The sequence below is a fragment of the Ornithorhynchus anatinus genome, chromosome 20 (genome assembly GCF_004115215.2).
Source record: "Ornithorhynchus anatinus isolate Pmale09 chromosome 20, mOrnAna1.pri.v4, whole genome shotgun sequence".
NCBI lineage: Eukaryota > Metazoa > Chordata > Mammalia > Monotremata > Ornithorhynchidae > Ornithorhynchus > Ornithorhynchus anatinus.
The window spans coordinates 27,308,814-27,332,548 of NC_041747.1; the positions used below are offsets into that span (position 1 = coordinate 27,308,814).

Consider the following 23,735-nt stretch of genomic DNA (forward strand, 5'->3'; position numbering starts at 1 on the left):
CTATTTCAGAGGCTTAACCGGCTATTTAGAGATGAGGAGAATAATATCTGTGAATAAACCGCCGAATTCCTCAGACATTTAGACTTAAAGGGTGAAGAGAAGATCAAGGCCTTTCATTCAGACAAAAGGTATTCATTTCATATTCGCATAAACAAAGGAGTTATTTTACTGAAGGTGTCTAGTGCCTGAGGCGATAAGATTTGTCGATGGCATTTACCTTGTTTTTCTTTTCCGGAGAGAACTAGGAAATGTTACCGAGGGAAGGAGAAATAAAGTGTGGAAGATTCTTTCTTCCTCTTTTCGTGTTCCAGAGTGGGTGTCTCTGGAAGACGGTTTCCAGTTCTTTGTTTGGGTACTTTTTCAGGGCTGGATTCTTGGACTAAGTTAACACTGGCCACATTCACTTGCCGTTTGCTTAATCTGAATATCTTACTTAGGTCAGCCTAGTTAGTAAGAGGGACAGAGCAGATTGAGTACCAGAAAGCCAGTGGTCAGGAGTTTCTGTTTGATGCTCAGAGGAATGAAAAAAGAGTTCTGAGGTCCATGATTGCTGAACCACGGGAAGACTTTCTGATTCGCCACCTACTATGGAATTCATTTTAGGGGTACAATTTTGACGGTCAGAGTGAGAAAAAGCTAGGCTAGTTTCCATGGGAACAGGGGAGGCCTGCAGGGGTTCTCTGCCATTCCGGGCTCTGCCCATTCATGGAGTCACAGAGGGAGTTGGTGGGCTGGAGTTGCCCTGCTAGTGCTATTTCCATTTTTATCACCCGAATAACGGACTTCTTTCGGTAATTTCCGGAGATCAGACCCTCTTGCTACTGTGCTGTTGCTATGGAAATTCTCCCAAACAGCAGGAAGGTGGGTCTGTTAGAATCAGGGCTCTGAGGGAGCTCAACTGAGGCAAAACTAAGCTGATAAGGACATGTCTCATTGTCCTGGGCAGTTAGAGACGGAGCAATCAATGGTGTTATTTCCTGGGCCAGACATTCTAAAGGGTGACCTATAATGGTGATATCTTGCATGGCACCATCCTCGATCCTCTGACTTTGCCCCTGAACCAAGAAGCAGCGTGGCCTAATGGTAAGAGCACGGGCCTGGAAGTCAGAAGACTTGGGTTCTAAACCCAGCTCTGCCACAGGACTGCCGTGAGACTTTGGGCAAGTCACTTAACGTTTCTGTGCCTTAGTTACCTTTTCTGTAAAATGGGGATTCAATATCTGTTTTACCTCGTCAGTGCTTAGAATAGTGCTTGTCATATACTAAACCCTTTACAGATAGCACTAATAATATTATTATTGATATTAGTATTATTACCATTGTATCCCAATCTTCAGGAGACATCACCGAGACACCTGTTTTGCATTCCATCTTAAGCTTGGTGCTAATAACAACTCCTTGTATTTTAGGTCAGTAATAAATAAGGAGTGTCCGTTTATGAACATACACAAAATGGTCTTTACTTTTTTAGGTCCCTCCCCCTGCCCCAGCCCCACCACATTTATGTATATATCTGTAATTTCATTGCTTTTTATTGAAGTCTGTCTCCGCTCCAGACTGTGAGCTCGTTGTGGGCAGGGAATGTCACTGTTTACTGTTGTATTATACTGTCCCAAGCGCTTAGTACAGTGCTCTGTACATAGTGAGAGCTTAATAAATTTGATTGAATGAATGAATGAAATAGGCAGGAATAAGTAATTACTGCACGTACATTTCCATAAGGCATATCTAAGAGCTTTTTTTTTTTTATTGGCTGCCAGTGTCCTAGAAAGCTATATGATTTTCATTTCTTTTCTCGACAGGAGCCCCATTCTTTTTCATAAGTGAAAAATCTAGCTCCTGTCTCGTTTTCTCTTCCCCCTCAACACGCTGCAAGAATTTCTGTTCCCCAGCGATCTCTCTCTCTCTCTCTCTCCCACTGTGGGAAAAAAAAAAAAAAACATTTTGGTAATTGTCCTGTGAATTAGAGAAGCCAACTGTGGTGGGATTCTTGAATTGGGTATTTTCTTGTGCACCGAGGCAAGAATAACAGATTTAATGAGAACCAGGCTAACGGGGTGGAATGCAATTTCATTCTTGAAGAAACGCTACCTCTTTCTCCACAGTGGATGAAAGTGGAGAGGGGAAAATAAAGGAATTCCACGCAGCAAACTTTCTGCTTTCCAAAAATCAGCTTGGAGCAGCCCGTATTTACTTCTATTATTTGATTTCCCACACGTGTGGGGATTTGGAATAAAGGTGAACAGAATCCTGTGATTAGAGGCTGTGGATTTGATAGAGACCCACCTCACCGCTGATAAAGGGTCTCCCTCTGCCAGATCTCTGCCCATTCTCTCTGGAAATCTCTCAGCATGTTGGTAGTCTTAGGGAGAATTCACTCTGGAAACGATTTATCTTACAAGTTGCTCCTCTTCAAAGGTGGGAGGCCCACCTGGCCAGGCAAGGACTGTGAATGATCTGTTTAATCTCCTGTCAACTCCGCATTTAGCACAGTGTTTGTCGCTTAGTGATTGCTTAATAGGCACCATTATTATGCCATTTATTGGTAGGATGCTTTTCTGATAAAATATTTTGATTAATTTTTTTATAAAGTTGCAAGGATCAAAGACTGCCCTCTACTGCTGCCTATGTGGAATTTCAAGAGCATTCCCTTTATAGGTGACAAACTTTAGGGGACAGGCCGTATATAAACCTATAGGACACATTCTGCCCCACAGAGTAAGCACATTGCACACAAACACCATTTTCTTAAGATTACGGCACACGATTTGTTGAATATTAGATTTTGCTGCAGCCAACAATTTGCAACAAAGGAGAGCGTATCCGCATCTGAGTTGAGAAACCACCCAAAATTAACAATCTTGGAGTACTTTCCTAAGCAGAATGGAGACAAAGTAATAAATGTTATATAAAGCATGCATCAGGCGCCAAACACTTACAGTCTCCTCCTGGTGTCTTCTGACGTTTCAGCGACTGGACAGAATGACCAGGAAGTTTGAAAAAAACAAACGTTTTCCACCTGGAACGGCCCAAACGGTCACCCTAGATTAAAGAAATTAGATGGTGGAGCTCCTTGATGGTGCGCTCTCCCAAGTTCCTTATCCAATTCTCTACACCCATTAGATGCTCATGAACTATCAATCGATGGTATTTCAGTGGAATTTATTGAGCGCTTACTGGATGCAGAGCACTGTACTAAGCGCTTGGAAAGTACAATTCGGGAACAGATGGAGACAATCCCTACCCAACAACGGGGCACAGAGTCTAGAAGGGGGTGACACACAACACAACAAAACAACTACAAGTAAACACACATCATGGAGGCCTCCCCCAATATGGTGGCCACCCCCAACATGATGGCCAGGTCCAGGGCCTCGGTTCGAGTAGGGACCGCAGCCCTTGGTCTCCCCCTCTGTCTCTGAGGAATCGCTCATCTCCTCACCTACAACATTACCCCTGCACTTCGATCCTACCCCACCCCCTACCCCCAGTAGCCCTTAATGTCCATCCCTTTAAATTCAATTTCTTCCCCTACCTGTCATTTATTTTAGTGCCTCTTTCAACCTCTAGACTGGAGGCCCTTGGAGGACAGGGATGGTATCTACCAACTCTAGTGTACCGTACCTTGCCAACAACTCTGGCGAGTGTGCTACACACAATAGACTGCAAGCTCCTTTAGGGCAGGGACAGTGCCTGCCCCCTAACTCAACTCTACTGCAGCAGTGATGAGGTTGGGCGGGGATTCTTCCATGCCAGGGGCAGAATCAGGGCAAGAGAAGGAAGGAAGGAGGGAGGGAGAGAAACAGGGGAGAGACTGAGAGAGGTGGATGGGGAGAGACACGGGGAGAGAGAGACACACAGAGACAGATTGGGGGGGGAGAGACACAGGGGAGAGAAAGAGAGAGAAGCCCATCGATGGGCAGGGACTGTATCTGTTGCCGATTTATACATTCCAAGCGCTTAGTACAGTGCTCTGCACATAGTAAGCGCTCAATAAATGCTATTGAATGAATGAATGAATTGGGAAAAGGGGAGAGACACAGAGGAGGGAGAATGAGATAAATGGGTAAACAGAGGGAGACAAGGGGAGAGAGAGAGATAATAATGTTGGTATTTGTTAAGCGCTTACTATGTGCCAAGGACCATTCTAAGCGCTGGGCAAGATACAAGGTCATCAGATTGTCCCAGGTGGGGCTCACAGTCATAATCCCCATTTTACAGATGAAGTAACTGAGGCACTGAGAAGTTAAGTGACTTACCCAAAGTCACACAGATGACAAGATAGATAAGCTGACAAGATAGATGGGGAGAGAGATATAGACGGGGAGAGAGAGAGACAGGGGAGGGAGGGAAAGGGAGGAGAGAGAGAGAGGAGGAAGAGGAAAAAGGACGTTGGGAGAGAGCTCTGAGCCCAATCCCCGCAGAGAGGCCTAGAAGAGGGTCAGGCAGGGTTGGCCTGCTTGGAACTGCGCTGATATTATTTGCCATCTTTCTCCTCGATCTTCCTCTGCACAGCCGTTTCTCTCTCATACCCATTCAGAGGGCAGAGGGCATCAAGGCTGCAGTAAACACCACCAGATGAGCTCTTTAAAGCCCTTGGTTCTGATTAGAACCCAGACCCTCGATGCTGTTAACCGAAGAGAACCTGAAAACAGGACTTCCATCAAACCGAGCCCAGCCCGTGGTGTGAGAGGGACTTTGGTTGCCTGTAATGTAACCTCCTCTATCAACCCTCTAGACTGTAAGCTCGTTGTGGGCAGGGAACGTGTCTACCAACTCTGTTGTACTGTCATATTGTATTCACCCAAGTGCTCAGTACAGTGCTCGGCCCACAGCAAGTGCTCAATAAATACGATCGATTGATTGAATCCATCTGACTGTAAGCTCCTTGAGGACAGGGATCGTGTCTTCTAACTCTATCGGACTCTCTCTCAAGTGCTTAGTACAGTGCTCTGCACGCAGGATGCGCTCAGTAAATTCTATTACGTTGGTTAGTTGATTGATAATTACGAGATTTATAAAGTGCTTACGATGTAGCAAACCGAACTGGGGGAGTTAAAGGATAATCAGATAGGACTCTGTTCCCGCCAGCAACAGGGTTCACTACCTAAGAAGTAGGGAAGGGCTACATGTTAGGCTAGAAAATGCTTCTTGAAGGACGACCCATTTATCTCTGCCTAAATTATGATCCTGGTCTCTATAAACCAATAGATTTCTCTCAAAGACAAAGATACTGCAGAGTGACCTTCACTCTGTTTTCCTGATAAACACCTATTAGGCTTATTTTGAATCTCGGTGTTATCTGTAGGTCTAACAGATGCTCCCCATGTGAGTTTAATAGACCAACCCCCCTCAAAGATATTTTCTTTCTGCTGAATCAGAAGCATTTCTTTTTTTACAGTTCCCACTCACCGACTTCCTCTTACATTTCTCTCAAACGCAGCCTTAGCCTGCTCGGATGGGTTCATCAGCTGGTATTTCTTTCTCCTTCGGTGACTTCTCAGGCACAGTCATTCAAATGAAATCAATTCACCTCAATCTGGATTACACATAAGAACCACCCCGGAGCCTAAGCAGTATGGAATAATATGAAAATGATAAGATTTCCCCTGAGAGCTTTGCAAATTTGGTTTGTCATTTTTATAGACGCCGAGGAAAAAAAGGTGAAAATGATTTCCTGGACTTCTGAGAAGCACTGCTTTTCTGCTGTAGGTAGATGGATTCATCATTTTTTAATATCACAACAACCCTGGTATTTAAGTGCTTATTATGTGCCAGGCACTGTACTAAACACTGGGGTGGATACAAGCAAATTGGGTTGGACACAGTCCCTGCCCCATGTGGGGCTCACAGTCTTATTCCCCAGATGCGGTAACTGTGGCACAGAGAAGTGACTTGCCTAAGGTCACACAGCAGACAAGTGTCGGAGCTGGGATTAGAACCCATGAGCATCTGACTCCCGGGCCCATAATCTATGTGAAATAGTCGCAGAGTTGACCTGTAGTTTGGAGATGCCCTGTTTCCAGGAGCGGTATTAGCATTGAGAAGTAGTATTTATAAGGCCTTATCATGTGCAGAGCATTGCACTAAATTCTGAAAAATAATACACAGCTGGACTGTAGAGAAGGAACATCCAAGAGTCCGAGTGGCTCTGAGAAAGAATCTCTTCCCACACGTGGACACTTTGTCCAGGAATGTAAAGTTGTGAATCTTTTATTCCCCCTCGCCATTCAGACAGCAGAGGCTAAGGAGAAAGGCTTGCCCTCCGACCGACAGGACAAACACTTGAATTGTTTCTTTGTCAGAGTAGTGATGGTTTGCGTCAAACCATCCTCACTCTCACTCAGCACCCCCAGATGCTGAAGCATCCTTGGTGAGAAGGCTGGAAGGGAAAATAGCTGTAGCTTGTGGGGACAGAATAGAATATTTCTGATTCAGAGGCTCCAGACACCACTGAGATCTCTCCCTTTTCGGTGAACTGTCTCTGCGTATGATTGTCAGAGGGACTTAGGGTAAAGAGAATCATTTTACCATGAGATATAGATCAATGAATCAGTCAACGGTGCTTACTGAGCCCTTGTCGTGTCCAGAACAGTGTACTAGGTGCCTGGGAACGTATAATATAATAGAGTTGGTAGAAACTGTCCCTACCCACAAGGAACTTACAGTCTACAGATTATAGAACACGAACAAAATTCACTAAGACCCAAGAATCAAAACTTACCTGAAAATCAGCTCAGTTGTAAACCTGTGATAAGGAAGTTCAGATGAACCTGGAAGGGTGAAAAGCCGGATTAAAAACTACAAGGAAGGAAGAGAGGTGGAAAATCTGAACTCTGTCCAAGGATCAGGATTCACAAAGTGCATTTTGCCAAGGGAAATACACGAGATGGGGACTTGGGAATAAAATGGTGAAAACCATCAGCAAATCCTCTTCGCTAAAAACAGTTTTATTTTCATAGTCATTATCAGCTGAGGCATATGGATGAAAAGTCTGTTTTATTTTACCTCTGTTGGTCTCCGGTAATTCCCAAGCACAATACTGGTCTGCTTCCAATGTGTCCAACTGGGAATTTCTTCAAGCTAAGTAGATGTTAGTAATAATAATGATGGCATTTGCAAAGCTCTACTTACGTGCCAAGCACTACGCTAAACCCTGGAGTAGATACAGTCAGATCATGCACAGTCCCTGTCCCATATGCGACTCACACACTAAAGCGGAGGGGGAACAGATATTTAATCTTCTTTTTACAGAGGAGGACATTGAAACACAAAAAGGCCTTCCGTTTCTCCAATGTCCTCCACTCCAGGGTCGGTAGGGTGGCCAAAGATGACCTTCCTGGCGATGCATTAGGCTGGGCGCGCGGGAATGTGATGATATCGTACCTGCCATTTTGAGATGTGCCTCTGAACGTTCCTCCAGGGTGTTGGGAGGGTCAAGGATCCTCCTACCTGCTCCCAGAGCCCTTGCTCTGAGTCCCTCTGAACACAGGTGCCGCTTCTGAGCTGTGGAACTCGACAACAGAAGGAAACTAGGAACTCAAAATTCGAATCAGTCCAGTGTCCTACCTGTATCAGACAGTGGACTGACCAGTTAGAGACAGGACTGTCCACTATAAAGCCAGATGACAGGCCACGGTGAGGCCCGATGAGTTCTCGGACAGACCCACTTTCTTCAGTAAGCTCTCAGATGGTTTTCAGCCTATCACCATTTCACTGTCTTCCCGGAAAGCCATAATTAAGATAGCTCGCTCGACTGCTCACGCAGCATCCGATCCTCCTTTGTCTGTTCAGGGCAGCAGAAACAATTCAGACTCTCCTACAATTAGTGAAGCACCAGTCACAGCCGATGGCACCTCTGTGCATTTGCCACGGAGGGGACACACCAAAAGCGCAATCTCCAGCCATCTGCCATTACATCTGGCATTCAGGGGCAGAGATGATCCTTTATTTAATGCTCAATTAAACACCTACACCATGGAAAGCCCTGCAGGAAGCTACATGAGGCAGGGTTCTCGACCACCTGAGGAGTTTGATCACGAGAGGATGTGAGGATTGCTCACGAGAATGGTCAAAGGAACAGAGAAACACCTCCACCAGGTGCCCCAGTGCTTCCATTCACCCTGGGGTTCAGGCCCAGGACCCACTTGAGTAATCTGCTGTTTTCCAGCTATTAGCAATCCTCCTCACCCATCTAGGCATCCCACCTTTCTCTCTTGGGGAAAAAAAAGGATCGGGGGTCTGGAGGTCTGGGTTCTAATCTTCCTTCCACCGCCTGCCTGTTCTACGACCGTGGGCAAGTCAATGTACTTCTCTGTGTTTCAGTTTCCTCATCTGTAAAAATGGGGATTTACACCCCTTTTAGTTCCTCCCCCTTAGATTTTGAGCCTCGTATGGGACAGGGACTGTGTCTAATCTACATATACTGTATCTAGTGTATCCAGTGCTTAGTACAGTGCTTGGCATAAGGGTAAGTGTTTAAATTATTATTACTCTTAGTGAGGTGGAATAAGCCCCTCAAATATTGAACCTGACTTAGCTGATCTGAATTGAATCACAGGTCCTTGATGCCTAAAAATTATATATTAAACCTGAAGCCAATTAGAGTGAGATGATGAAGAGGTTCTTATTTGCCAGTCTGATTAACTGGCAGAAGGTAGGGGGTAGTTATTTTGTTGTTGTTTGGGGGACAATTGAAAAATCAGAGGAGGTTAATTTTTGACCCAATTATTGAGCATGATGAATTGTTTCAATTTAATCTGCCATAAATCCATGAAAAACCAGAGCCACTCTTACAGTCAAATTCCCTCATAAGCACAGTTAAGAAGCAGTTATGTAATTTTGACTTCTCATATTTTCATTCCTTGGGAGGCTGTTGCTATGGAAATCTTTCCCATACTACCCGCAGACGTGACTCACGGAGCCTCGGAACCTTTAACTCTGCAATCCTGCGGTGTGTCATGAGGAGAACTCAGTACATTTACTGTAAGAAGAGAAGGCAAAATCTACTTTCTGAAAGACATCTTCACTATCGTTCCGCAGATAAGGTGACAAACATGGTTTAATGTTTTTTTTTTCACTTGATCAGGGTAAATTTCAATCTACCGAAAGGCTTCTAATCTATAGATTGTACCTAGTGAGCATCTAATTTGTGCAGATCCCTGTATTGGGTGCTTGGAGGAGCAAAGGAATAAGTGGATGTGCTTCTGTCCTTTAATGAGTCCCGCACAAACCCCAAAGGATTCTTTTTGGAGGCTACGGCTTAATAACTGTGGTACTTTTTATGTGCTTACCATGTGCCAAGCATGGTAATAAGACCTGAGGTAGAAGATTATCAAGTTAGCCACAGTCCCCGTCCCTAAATGGGGCTCACAATCTAAGCAGGAGGGACAACAGTTGTTTAATCACCCTTTAACAGATGAGGAAGCTGAGACAGAAAGAAGTTAAGTGACTTTCCCGAAGTCATACAGCAGAAGAGTGGTGCAGATGGGATTAGAACCCAGGTCCTCTGACTCTGTAGTCTGTGTTTTTTTTCCAAATAGGTCATGCTGTGGAAATCCTCAGGCTGCGGGACACTCTCTCTCTCCATTCTATCTTGAGCCTTCAGCTGACTGAGATATTGGCTTCTGGAGTCATCATTAATCACTTCGTGACTTCAAGGGAGAAACTTGATTGTTTTTTAACGATGTACTCCTCTCCGGCATTAAATATGATACTGTGATGATTACAGTATTATCAAGATGCCGCTGCTATTTTCCTTCAGAGCAAGAGTTTGGGAAAAAATCAACTTCAGGAAATTAGCAAATGGGGATCAGTAATAATAAAAATAGTATTAATCATATATAACACTGCAAATTTGTAGCCCTCTTGTTTTTCCAAAGTTCTTTCATATCAATTATCTCATTTTTATCCTCACAACGTTATTAGGAAATAAGAAGAGATAGGGATTGATATCCCTACTTTACACATGAGGAATTTGAGGCCCAGAGAGTTTAAGGGTCTTGACTGAGGACCCACAGCAGGGTACTGACTCTCTTGACTGAACCTCTCCCACTAGACTACATTCTGTACAGCAGGAGGAAAAACAGAATCTCTCCCCAGGTTTTCTGGGGAAAAATAAGGAGTGTGAGGAAAACAGGCCTCAAAGCAGCAGAAACTCTTCCTTTTTTTTTAATGGCATTTGTTAAATGTTTAGTATGTGCCTGGTACCGTATTAAGCACTGGGGTGGATACAGGCTGATCAGGATGGACACCGTGAACACTTGATGCAGAAAAAGCTTAAGAAGTAGCATAATCATCATGGATGTGACACACAATCCATGCCTCATATTACCTCAGGTGAGTAAACTCAAAATGGTGAATGAACTCAAAACTGAGTTCATATTACCTCAGGTGAGTAAACTCAAAATGGTAGGGCCATTATGCACAGCTGGAATACCTTGCTATTCCGAAGGAATTGTCAAGAAAAAGCAGCCCAAACTTCCAGCTTGCGGAACTGAGTTTCCTGTTCAGGGCAACAATCTCCAAGAATTTAAATCTACGAAGATTTAAACACTCCCCTACCTTGCCAGTAGTGGCCACAAAACTAGAAGAACATTTTTCTGCCCAGTTTCAATAGTTTTCCTGTTAGTCCTAAAACATGCAGAGGTGCACACCAAATGGTGACGATCCTTAAATATTTTGAGTTCATTAGTTGCAGATAAAACAGAACTTTTATTCCCACTAAAAATGATCTTATTTCTGCAGCATAGAAATAAGCATCTTGGTCTAGTGGAAAGAACATGGGCCTAGGAGTCGGAGGATCTGGGTTCTAATCCCAACTCTGCCACTTGTCTGCAGTGTGGCCTTGGGCAAGTCATTTAACTTCCGTGTGCCCGAGTTTCCTCATCTGTAAAATATTCAGTGCCAGTTCTCGCTCATACTTAGAATGTGAACCCTGGTTGGGGCAGGGACTGCATCTGACCTGAATACCTAGGAACTATCCCAGCGCCTAGTACAGTGTTTGACACATAGTAAGCACTTAACAAATGCTGCAATTAACAATTAAGTGACACGGTCTCAGGGTTTTGTGGAGGTGATTCCTATGTGGAGGAGGAGGATTGGCTAGATAACTTTTTAAAGTTCCTTCCAGTCTTTAGGAAACTGATTTTAAGATATGAAGTTTCTGATGGATTGATTATACAATATGATATTATGCAGTACAGATGGTCTTATCCCACAGTTTCAGATTCTAACTTGGCGATGATTCACAGATATTTTCTTCCCAGTGCTGCAACTGTTCTCTAGAAGAAGCTTAAGTTAAACTGAATCTGCAGTTCTGTCCCGTATCAATTAGGGTAAAAGTTTGCACCTTGGGTGACAGAAAAAGCCATACAAAATTAAACTGCACAATCTTCTTTGTTCACAGAGAAGCAACATTGGCATACTGGAAAGAACATGGGCCTGGAAGTCAGAGGATCTGGGTTCTAATCCCCCTCTGCTGATCGCTTTCTAAGTGACCTTGGACAAGTCACTTAATTCCTCTGTACCTCAGTTTCCTCAACTGTAAAATGGGGGTTAAATACCTCCTATTTAGACTGCGAGCCCATGAGAGACAGGAACACTGACTCAAGTAACTTGTATTTACCCCAGCAATTAGAACAGTGTTTGACACAGAGTAAGCGCTTAACAAATACCAATTTAAAAAAAACACCTGAATCCAGGGAGAGAAAGTGCAGATTTTCTGGAAACCTCCCTTAGATATCTGGGGAACTTTACCAAAATTCGGACAGCAAAGTGATATTTGCCAGGGTTCTGAAACCCATTCAGTTGGAAATTCTTCCCATTTCTACTTTACGTGGAATCCAAAATATTCTTGTGCAGGTGAATGCCAGAAGAAGACCTTGGGGAGAGCAGGATGGCCAATAGTGGCCCTCGTGGACACCAGAAACTCAGACGCACGTGATGCTACATGTGATGTGATGTCAATGCCATCAGATGCATGATTTTGTGGCCACCTGTCTGTGACTGCTAAAAGTTAGAGTGTTTCTCCGGAGGGATTCCTGACTCCTCCATTTGTTCCAGAGCCGAATCACTGTGAAAAAGAGGCCTGCTTCCCAGCCTTGGGACTTGGCGGCAGGAAAGGGAGCTGAAAATTAAAATGGGAACTAGGAAAGAGTCTGAAGACATATCAGTCCTGGACAGGGGCCAGATCAGCTGAAAACCAGGCTGCTCTATATAAAACCAGATGAACGGCTACCCAAGGGAAGCCCAATCTATTTTCCCACCGTTCACCTCCAGATGTAAATTCATTTTCATCCTCTCTGATGACACTAAGGAAAATGACCTCCTTACTGTTTGGGGGTATTTTTTTTTTAGATTCACCTGTTGTTCTTGCCAGTGTAGATCATAAAGGCACTAAGCAATATGTGATTTTCATTGTCTGCCCGTGTCTGGGAAATTATTTTTCTGAAGTCACTGAATCCAGATCAAAGTTCTCATCTGAAATCTTGTCGGCCTCCTTTTTTATCCGTTTCACTGAAAGGTCTGGCTCGCGGTACTTGTCGGACTGAAAGCTCTGTCACCGTTTCTGAGATCTGAGGGTGGGATGATGAGAAACCTAGTTTTGCTGCCTTTCCAAATTCTAGACCTAGGGTTTGGGCTCCGAGGTGAAAGCTGAGTGGAGCTGAGCTGCAGGAAACTGGCCTTCCCTGTTAACAGGCCACCTGCCCTCTGAGTCCCCTTTTCTGTTAATCATGTAATGATTACTGACTGCTCAGAGGAAATGGCTAAAGACTTGGGTGGAATCTCTGATTTGCCTCAATCTCCCCTCCCAGTCCCATGTAGGACACGACTATCTTTTTGCTGCCTTTGAGTTTGGTCGTCGTGGGCAGGGAATGTGTCTGTTATTATAGTGTACTCTCCCAAGCGCTTAGTACAGTGCCCTGCACACAGTATGTGCCCAATTAATACAATTGAATGAAATGGATGGAAAACAGGGCAGTGTAAACGTAAATTTCATTTGCCCATCTCAACACACCCCGGACATTTAATCAATTCACCTTAAGCCCATCGTTGGGCCAGGATTGTCCCTATCTTTTGCCGAATTGTCCATTCCAAGCCCTTAGTACAGTGCTCTGCACACAGCAAGCGCTCAATAAATGCGATTGAATGAATGAATGAATGAATAAAAGCTGACTGTTCTTCCACCGTGCAGAGAATCAGTGAAATCCTTCCACAATCATTGCAGACTTATTAGGAAGTCGCCCTATTGCCTCTAAATAAGTCTAGGCTCCTATGAAGCATACATTTCCTGTGATTTTAGACAGGAAGGAGACACAAATACACAAGCAGCCCAGGCAAGACTGCAAATTTCCCAGATGGTTCTCAGCTTGCCAAATTTCTTTGGATTCCCACCCTAGCTGTATGCTCTGGCTTTTCCCCCGTCTCTCCAACCTCCTCCTCACTCGGGTCCTTCTTTTCCTTGTTTTCCCTGCTGCTTCCTGCCAATCCGTCCTCCTTCCTGTCTGTCTCCAACCCCCGGTCCTCTCTCCCTCTCTTCCCCACTCCACTCAAACCCTCCGGTCTGACAAGAAAGATGACCAAGAAAGAAAACGTTCCATTGATGCATCATTTTAAAGGCAGGAGCATTCCAAACCCATGCCCTGGGAGTTAAGGGAGCCCTGCCACTTTTTGTACTCATGGGTTCTTGCAGGAGGAAGAGAAGAAATATCTTCATTCTTCATCACTTTTTTGTTATTGCTGTTTTGGTCAGAAACATGGAAGAGATGCGGGTTAGGAAGGTGTCGGTTGGCACTGTCCGGTCTCTCTCCAAGGGCTCATGGGTCCCTTTTGCAAAATGAACGAGGTCCAGGTCCTGCTGGCAGATGGAGAAATAACAGCACAGAAGGACTCAATACATTCTGCTGCAGCTGCTGCTGCTAATAACAGCATCATTTGGGCAGAAGGTGCAGAAGACAGTTTTTGCTGGAGAGAGATGAGGACGAAGCTGCCAGTATATTTAAAGGAAAACATCCTTTTCTTTTGGAGAGAGAAAACAGAGAGTGAAAAGGACAGCGGAGAAAGAGAGAGGAGGCAGAAGAGAAAGAGGATGGAGGGCAGAGCAGCAGAAAGAGAAAGGAAAGCAGAGAATGAAAGATGAAAGGAGAGAGGAAAAAGAAGATAAAGAGGAGAGAGAGGAAGAAGAAGAGAGAGGGGAGAGAGGAGGAAAAAGGGGAGAGAGGAGGAAAAAGGGGATGAAGGGGAGGAGGAGAAAAAGGGGGAGGAAGGGGAGAGAAGGGAGGAAGGAGAAAAAGAGGAGAGGAAAGCGGAGAAAAGACAAGTAAGAGGAGGGAGAGAAAAAAGAGGAAGAAAAAAGAGAAGAGAGAGGGAAGAAACAACGTGGCCTAGTGGATAGAGAATGGGCCTGGTAGAGTCAGAAGGACCTGGCTTCTAATTCTGGCTCTGTCACCTGTCTGCTTTGTCCCTTTGGGTAAGTCCCTTGACTTCTCAGTTACCTCATTTGTGAAATGGGGGGTTAAGACTGTGAGCCCCATGTGGAACATGGACTGTGTCCAACTTGATAAGCTTATACCTAACCCAGCGCTTAGTACAGAGAATGACACGTAATCAGAGCTTAACAAATACCGTAAAAAAGAAAGAGAAGGGGGAAGAGAGAGAAGGAGAAAGAGGAAGAAAGAAAAGAGAGTAGAGAAAGGAGAGGAAAGACAACAGTGGAGTGAGGAAGGGAGTGGAGAGGCCTGGATTGGCAAACTCAGGGAGATGCTGTAGATAGAACAGCTTCCCTGAATCATTTCTCCTTGAGTAACCTCTGCATGCTCTTGGCAAATGGGGTGGTGGGGGAGAGGCTGTCGTAGGCATTCAATAACTATTATTGGTTGAATGGCGCTAGCTCTTTGCATCCCCCATAATCGAGGTGCTCCAGATAGTCTGGACAAGGTTTGAATACGAATGAGCAACTGAGAGGCGGAGCACTTCTGTACGCTGGCATTTCTTCGGTGCAGGCAGGGAGGGTGCCCTGTGCTTTCTTCTCCCCGCTTTGGAAAATGGCGCACTGCCAGACGAGTAGCCGGCCTGCTGGGGGCCTGACTGTAGTTTATTTATGTGCTCAGCTCTGGGTTAAGCATTGTGTTAGTACTGGGGGAGATAGAAGATAATGAGATCAGACATGGCCCCTGCCCCACATGGAGCTCACAGTCTAGGAGGGAGGGAGATCAGGTCACACAGGAGCCAGGTGGCGGAGCCAGGATCAGAACCCAGGTTCTTCCGACTCCCAGGCCCGTGCTGTATCCACTAAACCACGCTGCTTCTCATTATGGATGAAGAAGCCTGTTGGGTGTTCAAAGCAAAGAATGGAACTTACTTTACTGGTTAGGTTTTTGAGGGGAGAAAGCTGTCCGGTCACTCCATTTTGAAACCTGGAGGGACTGCCGTCACACATCTGACGGCTCAGGCTCCTCCGTGCTGGACTGCGCTCACCGCGTGTCTTTGGAACAGCTGTATCCTGCAGTGTTGCTGTGCACTGCCAATCAATCTCCCTACTTTGGTGGCCAGATGCCAAGGCGGCAATTAGCCACCACAGTGCGCTCTTGTTTCTAACCAAAGCCTCCCACGGATAAAAATGCACTTCGTTTGGCTTGAGCCCTTTTCTCCTCTGACCCTCGGGATTCAGAAGTTGGGGGGATGGTGGTGGGCATGTTGCGGGGGGCGGGGGGACGGGGCGAGGGGAGGAAACTCGGAGTATCATCAAAACACCTTCCACAGAAAGAGTACGTTAAACCAGCTACCCCTTTGGCTTCATTTTAAAAGGGATCTCCCTTTAAAGGGGCATCCTGTCATTCAAAGCTGTTGACAATTATTTGAAAAGGAAACCTGCTGTAAAGGGAAGATAGGAAGCACAAGGTGCTATGAAGAAACCCTGGGTCGGGCCCATGTCAACAGCCCAGCTAGGGTTAGACGTACGAGAAGAACTCTGGGCACCACACGATGACTTTGTTGCCTAGTCCAGTGGAAATCCCTTTATTCCCAAATTTAACAGTTTGTGTCACAACTAGAGCCTGTTCCTCTGGCTCTGATCTTTCCGGCTCAAAGCCCACTATAAGCCCCTCCTCCTCCATCTGATCCCCAGTGGTAATAATGACAGTAATAATACCGATAATATTAATAATACTACTTAAGTGCCTTCTATGTTTCAAGCACGGTGCTAAATGCTGAGATAGATACAAGAGAATCAGATCAGACATAGAACCCATTTCACGTGAAGTTCCCAGTCTAAGTAGGAGGGAGAACAGGTATTTTATCCCTGCTATACAGATGAGAAAACCGAGGCACAGAGAAGTAAAGTGACTTGTCCAAGGTCACTCAGCAGGGAAGTGGCAGAGCTGGAATTTAGAACCCTGGTCTCCTGATTTCCGGTCCTGTGCTCTTTCCACTAGGAAATGTTACTTCTCAATAGGCCGGATCTATGAGTCAGCCCCTGGTTGGAGAGACAAAACACTGTCATAGGCTCAGTCACCAATCACATAGACTCCCAGGACTAATTAATTAGCTTTTCCTAATAAGGCTCAGTCAGAGAGGGCTGTTTTACGGTATGTTATCTATTGGGTTTTTTGTTTGTTTTTCAAAACAAACAAAAAATGGGAGCTTGACTGATGGATCCTGGATTCAAGAGGGCCAAAGAAGTAGGATCAAAATGGCAGACTTCAAGCTACCCTGGAGCCCCTGAAGAAGCTGTAACAACATACAGAGCTAATGGAAAGATATGGCAAGATGGAAACTGATTAGAGATGGAGTGGGCTGATTTAAGCAAGGACAATGCCTGGACAGATCAAATCCAAATAAAACTTCCTTAATGAGAATCACACTTTGCCTTTGAATGGTTTTATGGGCTACTTTGAAATAAATTATTTTCACGCTTCTATGTTGATTACCATAGAAGCATCTCATGGAAATACTTTCATTGTTTACGAGGGTGTAAATTTTAATTTGAACGCAATAAAACCACAGCACCTTTTCCTCCCAGAATCACCTAATCACACAAATTGATCAGCTCATTCAGAGCCTCTCTAATGCGGTCTCGGAATCAATCCATCTATCGTATTAACTGAGCACATAATAGACGCAGAGCACTGAAGTAAGTGCTCGGAAGAGTACACTACAATAGAATCAGCAGACGCGATCCCTGCCCATAATGAGCATACAATCTAGAGGGGAAGACAGATGTTAATATGAATAAGTAATTTATAATTTATAATTTAAAGATATGTACATATGTGCTCTGGGGTTGGGGGTGGGGTGAGTATCAAATGTCCAGAGGTCACAGATCAAAGTGCGGAGATGGTGCAGAAGGGAGAGCGAGCAGGGGGAAAAGGGGCTTAACCTGGGAAGGCCTCTTGGAGAGGATGTGACTTTAATAATGTTTTGAAGGTGGAGAGAGTGGTGGTCTGGCATCTGTGGAGGGGGAGAGAGAGTTCCAGGCTAGGGGGAGAATGTGGGAAAGAGGAGATAGAAGCGAGATAGAAGAGATAATACTAGAAACCACAGACAATCATCAGAGACTTCGGGTGCAGCTACAGAGACATTGGAGCGAAGACCGAAAGGTGGATGGAGAATCAAGGACAGAATGACAGGGACAGACACTTTCAAACATTTCTCCAAATTTAAAATTCCTGTCACACGGGGCTCTAAGACAGAACAGAAATGGTTGGGCCCAATCGATGGGAAGTGTTTACTGAGCACCTATTGTGTCTAGAGCTCTGTACTAAGTGCTTGGGAAAATACAACATTTCCCTTCAAGGAGCTTACAGTCTAGCCTGGGAGACAGACACTAATAAATTACAGATTGGAGACTTGAGAGGTTATTGGAATTCAGTAATACCCAGGTCAAATTTAATTAATATTACTATACTGGGTCACAGGTGGCTTCGAGCAAAATACTGTCCATTGCCTGGTCTGGAAAGACAACCCCACTTAACACTGCTAAGGAAACTGGAATGGGCGACGGGTGCTGATAGAGGGAAAGGAGGTGAGGGTATTCTCTGCTTTCCAATGAAAAGCCAACCAGAGAAACCCAACATTGATGGAGTCTTTTAAAAATGTGACAAGCCGCTTTATGTTTTTGTAGGAGCTATTAACTGCGGTGCCTCGTTAAACGTCTTACGCAAGAGGCAATAATTGAATGTAGGAACACACTGCAGTGCCATTCCACAATGGAATTCCTATTTCTAGAGTCGACAGTAATTATGAATCATCCCTCGATATATAAGGATTATTGAAGAACCGGTGCCTTGGGTACGGCCCCCTGGATACTGTTGGGTGTATTTTTATCTGTCCTTCAGATGATGAAAGGAGACATACATACGATTTCCTGGTGTCTAAAACGTTGGCCCAAATTCCTTTATATCGAACATCTTTCACACTCGGGGACTATCTGAGAGATTCTCCCAGGTAATCTTCCTGGGACAACTTGAAACAACCGAGAGTGGCTAAAGCCCTAGCTGAGGCTGAGCTGAATGTGGTCTAGGCTCACATTTTTTTTTTCCTTTAAATGGTATTTGTTAAGAGTTTACGATGTATCGAACACTATTCTAAGCGCTAGCGTAGACACAAGTGAAATGGGGGGACACAGTCCCTGTCCCACATGGGGCTCACAGTCTAAGTAGGAGGCTTCTCAGAGAACTTTGGCCTAGTTGCTTCACTTCTCTGTGCCTCAGTTACCTCAACTGCAAAATGGGGATTGAGAATGTGAGCCTCATTTGGGGCATGGACTGTGTCCAATCTGATTAGTCTGCATCTAATCCGGCGCTCAGCACAGCACCTGGCATATAGTAAGCGCTTAATAAATGCCGTTAAAAAGTAGAGAGAACCTGTGGGGGCTAATTGTTTTGGGGGCTGGTGACTTCCTCGGATCCACTTGCACATTCCTGCGTAACACATTCCCACCGGTGCTCAGAATGCAACAGGCAAATAGGCAGGCAGAAATCCTGTTGGCGATTCACCAGAGTACGTTAATCCAACAAAAGAAATGGATATAGTTGCAGATTGATATTTCTTTTGGAGGTTGGAAATGTTTCAGTGGAGAGACGTAAACGGTGTTTAATCAACAAAGTCCCGTTTGCTTTAAATTCACCAAGCGTGTTGCTCATTTGTATTTTATTTCAACTAATCTAGGATAATTGCATTTATTTTGTAATAAAGAAATACCACCACTCCTGATTTCAATTCCAAATAAATACTAAATAATAAGAGGCAATTATTATATTTTAAGGTTTTCATCTCTGCTTTTCCAACATTATACGTGCCCATAATGTAGGATGCTAGAATGGGATCCTAATTGACTTTGAAAATTAGGTTCAAGAAATAACGATGTTAAATAGCTTCCCTAATAAACCAGAAGAACGAGTTGGCAAGATCATTAACAGAAGGAGAAAAGTTATTGAGACGATCAGTTTAGGAGGAGGAGGAAGTCAGAGAGGCTGATGGTAAACAGCAGGGGAAAAAGCGATAATAATTAGCAAATCCACCCGGGGGATCTAAAATAAAGGGAGGCAAGAGAGATTTGCATTCTCCATGTGGGTCGGGGGGTTGGGTGGAGGTAGGTGGGGAGGTAAGTCAGGGAGGGCATGTAACTTCTGGGACCTAATGTATACTAAATAATGGTTATATAATCAAGGGGAGAAAAGAAACAAACACATGCTCAGCAAGAATATGTATCACCAAGAACGGGGCCCCAAAGGAGAAGTTTTAGAAGAACCACGGAAATCAAGATGTTTAATAACTTGAATCTTGTGTGTCACTAATGGGATTCTAATACAGGGTGCTAAATTGGGGCATGTCGCCTTGAGATTTGGCTCTGCCTAAGACTACGCATCTCCAAGAGACAGTCGATTGGCTTTGGAAACACTTTAAGGGCAAATAGGAGGAAGATGAACAATCAAAGCAAATCTCCTCCCTGTTCCTCCTTCTCAATTCTTCTACCTCCAACCCATTGCTCACACTCTTCTCCCTGTCTGGAACACCTTCCCCCTCAGTTTTGCCAAACTATCATCTTTCCTTTCTGAAAAAGCATCTCCTCCAAGAGAGAGTCCCTGGGATTAATCCCTGCATTTACCTAATCAGGTTGACTGCTCAGAAACAATTCTTACGATGCTCTTAGCAACTTAAACGAAGGTCAGTTACCTAAAATTTGGGGTGAAGCTACATTCACATGCTTTGGAGGTACAAACTTGGTGATAATTTGCAAAGGCATCCTGCCTACTTTTATACGCTCTGTGAAATATTGGTTGAACAAAGTTTGGTTTTTTTCATGGATGCCATTTATTAACATAATGCATACAGAACCTCAGATCTAAATCGGTTTAAATAGAAACCTCTTTCGAAGCTTGGGAAAATTAGAAATCTCTGTTCCAGTGGAATAATTAGACCTTTACAAAATTCTTCTTTTTATTAGATAAGAAAGAAGTCCTTTTTTTTCTTTGCATAGCAACAGTTACAAAGAGAATCACCACCTTAAACAGAAAACAGCAAGAACCTTAATTTACGGTGGGATCTTTCCAGCTGCAGTCAAAACACACTTTTGTTATCCGTTCCATTTTGTTTGAGTGAGAAATAGGAAGATAAAGTGCAACTGTAAAGCAAGGAAGGAGAAAAGAATTCCGGTTATTTAACCTTTTTTCACTTTCTTTAGGCCTGTCTTTGGGATACCGCATTGCACAGAGTCTTGTGGATACGTTAAAATTCCTTTCATTTCCCCGTCCTGTGTTCTTACCATTCAAGCTAACACAGTCATCTCCCCCGATCTAGTTATGCCTATGCAGGTTTTGACTCATCTTACCCCCATCATATTATACCCTCCCTCTGTTTTCTTATCCCGCAGGTAACTTTACCTTACTTATTATGTGCATATTTAATAAGAACAGATGAATATAAGAAATGACGTAACTGTGTCAAATTTAGAATCTATCCAGACCAGGATTCTAATTCTTCCCTTTACATCATGCTGTCCTTAATGCTGCCCATGCTTCTTCACAAGGTGTTGAACTTATATTTCATGGTTTAATAAGCATATTTGACCACTGATATGTTGATGATTGAATTCTGACTTATTTTCGTTGTTGATTGAATTATATTCTGATTGTCCTGTGAATCTGCCCTTCCCTAATGGTGTTCTTGGATTCTCTCCTATAATTACCCCAGTACCTAATACCTTGCTTTCTGCTTTGAAATTGCTGAATAAATGTTAGCAATAATAACGATAGAAGAGAGAAAGCTTCCTCCTTGATATAAGATCTTGCTTTCCTCTAGGAACCCTCAAGTTCTTCAGGACAGTAGGGAGAAAGGTATAAATGGGGGTTTTGTTCATTCGCATGGTAGAAATATACATTCACTCATTCATTCATTCAATAGTATTTATTGAGCGCTTACTGTGTGCAGAGCACTGTACTAAGTGCTTGGAATGTACAATTCGGCAACAGATAGAGACACATTATTCAAAGATCTGATATAAATCTTTTTTCTGAGAGCACTCTGTGTATGTGTATAGGGTTGTATTTGTGTGCATGTGAATCTGTTTGTGTGTGTGTTCACGTATGTGTGTATAGCAACATAGTGGAAAGAGCACAGGATCAGGGGTTCTGGATTCTAATCCAGCTCTGCCATTTGCCTGCCATAACAGTGGATCCCGTACAGAGGCCCTGGCCAATTAGAAAGGAGTCCCAAGCAGGTTTCTTGCACACCAGTCCCGACCGATGACTCCTCTCACAATTCTAATAATAACGGTGGTATTTGTTAAGCGCTTACTATGTGCCAAGCACTATTCTAAGCACTGGGGTAGATACAAGGTAATCAGGGTGTCCCATGTGGGGCTTACAGTCTTCATCCCCATTTTACAGATGAGGTAACTGAGACCCAGAGAAGTTAAGTGACTTGCCCAAAGTCACAAGCTGATAAGTGGCGGAGCTGGGATTAGAACTCATGACTCCTTCCAGTAAGCCATGCTGTTTCTCTTAGAAGACAGAAGAAGCACAGACAACAACAAGAAATCTCCCAGTCCCCCCAGGCACTCCTAAAATCCCACTGCCTCCAGGAAGTTTTCCGCGATTCATACGATAGATTTCAAATACCCCAGTCCCCGTCCACCCTTAGCACTCTTACGTGTGGGGTGAAGGGAGTCAACTATACAGTGAGGGAACCGAAGAATCGCCAAATTCTCTGGGTCATTTTCTGGGAGTTTGACAGGGGTCATTTAGCATAAAATTAGCTAGGTCTGAGCACCACCCTTCCTGGTTTTCTTCCTCTGAATCACCTGGCTCTCTTGAATTTTCCAGATAATCATTTTACTTTCCTCCCACCTTGACTCGCTTCAACTGTCCTTCCACTGCATCCCAAGTGCCGTAATAGAACAACACACTGTATTTTGACATCTGAAATTGCCTCTTCAGATCTCGAAGCAGCCCCCACTGCTTTAGGGAATCCAGGTTTTGATCGAATTATCATGGCAGATGGATTTCTGTTCTCCCAGATGGCAAAATGACTTTGTTAAAATTCAAAATCCCAAGCACTAACCGTATATATTCTTGAATAACAGCGGAGGATGTAGTCTTCCCGTTCCCCCCAAATCCCTTCAATAAAATGGAGGAACGAAAGAATTCTTTTAGTGAGGACGTTCTGAAAAATTTACCATGACTCGAAGAAAAGTTGGATTATGGAACTTGGGTTTTGAAGAATGTCTTGCCTTTAGAAGTCACTTCTTCATTATTAAACCATCCATCAGTTGCTTTATGTACAGTCGCACTTAATCTGGCCGAGGGAAGAAAGCATGGACTAGTGGAAAGAGCACAATCCTGGGAGTCAGAGAGCTGGGTTCTAATCCCAGCTCTGCCACTTGCCTGCTGTGTGACTTTGGACAAGTCGCTGAACTTCTTTGTGCCTTGGTTTCATCAACTGTAAAATGGGGATTCAATACCTGTTCTCCCTCCTACTTAGACTGTGAACCTCACGGGGGACAAGGACTTTGCCTAACCTGATAGACCCCAGTGCTTAGAACAGTGCTTGACACATAGTAAGAGCTTAACAAATACCATGAAAAAAAGCAAGAAAGAACTGCCATTCATGTTATACACACTATCAAATCTGGGGAGAAAATTAAATACCAGGCAATTTTGATGGGAAACTTTCCTGTCTGAAACAAATCTAACTCACCTCATCTCTCAGGAAGAGTAATTTTTGCCATCAGGAATAAAAACAGGAAAACTGATCTTTTTTAAGGAATTTGAGAGACAGAATCTACATAAAAAAGAATCCAGGTAACGCTTGGATCTGTTCTTAAGGTGACGACTTCGGCATCAACTGACTCTTCAATCAATCGATACTATTTATCGAGGGCTTCCTGTGTGCAGAACACTGAACGAAGCACCCATGCGAGAAGCTATTTAAGCTATTGAGAAGCGGCGTGGCTCAGTGGAAAGAACCCGGGCTTGGGAGCCAGAGGTCATGGGTTCGAATCCCAGATCTGCCACCTGGCAGCTGTGTGACTGTGGGCAAGTCACTTCACTTCTCTGTGCCTCAGGTCCCTCGTCTGTAAAATGGGGATGAAGACTGTGAGCCCCACGTGGGGCAACCTGATGACCCTGTATCTACCCCAGCACTTAGAACAGCGCTCTGCACATAGCAAGCGCTTAACAAATACCAACATTATTATTATTAAGGTCTTTAAAGTGTAGAAAATAAATGCTTCCTTC

The 23,735-nt window shown here is 44.2% G+C and overlaps 1 long non-coding RNA gene across 1 annotated transcript; it reads left to right on the forward strand.

Annotated features, from left to right (window-relative positions):
• Positions 1-735: 735 nt before the first annotated feature.
• On the forward strand, positions 736-9,841 carry LOC114805918. The gene is made up of 3 exons (XR_003754044.2): positions 736-1,083; positions 8,872-9,047; positions 9,543-9,841. It is a non-coding gene; the product is annotated as an uncharacterized LOC114805918 (long non-coding RNA).
• The last annotated feature ends 13,894 nt before the right edge of the window (positions 9,842-23,735 follow it).